This window comes from Gossypium raimondii, chromosome 2 (genome assembly GCF_025698545.1).
Source record: "Gossypium raimondii isolate GPD5lz chromosome 2, ASM2569854v1, whole genome shotgun sequence".
In the NCBI taxonomy this organism is placed as follows: domain Eukaryota; kingdom Viridiplantae; phylum Streptophyta; class Magnoliopsida; order Malvales; family Malvaceae; genus Gossypium; species Gossypium raimondii.
The window spans coordinates 22935773-22936455 of NC_068566.1; the positions used below are offsets into that span (position 1 = coordinate 22935773).

The 683-nt window shown below is 36.6% G+C and overlaps 1 non-coding gene across 1 annotated transcript; it reads right to left on the reverse strand.

The window, feature by feature from the left end:
• Window positions 1–325: 325 nt before the first annotated feature.
• Window positions 326–432, reverse strand: LOC128039426 (small nucleolar RNA R71). Its single transcript, XR_008193929.1, has one exon. It is a non-coding gene; the product is annotated as a small nucleolar RNA R71 (small nucleolar RNA).
• Window positions 433–683: the final 251 nt, after the last annotated feature.

A 683-nucleotide genomic window follows, 5' to 3' on the forward strand; every position in this document is an offset into this window, starting at 1 on the left:
AATCCAATAATTGTTAGGCCATATATTCAAGCTCAACACTTTGAACTAAAACTGGTGATGTTTCAAATGCTAGAAACGGTAAGACAATTTAGTGGGTTACCTACTAAAGATCCATGACTGCATCTAAGAATTTTTTTTGGAGGTCTGTGATTCATTCAAGAAGTAGGGAGTTCCTAAAGATGCCCTGAGACTCAAGTCATTTCCTTACTCATTGCGTGATCGTGCCAGTGCATGGTTAATTTTTTTACCATTAGGTACAGTGGCATCTTAGAATGAACTATGTCAGAGATTTCTGCTTAGGTACAATCCTCCCAACATGAATGCCAAGCTTAGGAATGACATTAGATCGTTTAGGCAACCAAAATATAAAACATTATATGAAGCACAGGAGCATTTCAAGGAACTAATTAGAAAATGCCCAATGCATGGTTTTCAACATTGGACACAGATGGAAATGTTCTACAATGGATTAAATGCTTATACGCGAATGGTGGTGGACGCATCTGCTAATTGGACATTGCTTGACAAATCCTATGATGAAGCTTATGAAATTCTAGAAAGAATAGTAAAAAATGATTATCAGTATCCCACTACCAGAGTTGGTATTGGTAGAAGAGTTACTGGAGCAATGGAAATTGATGCGATTGCATCTTTAATAGCTCAGGTATCAACTTTAACAAATA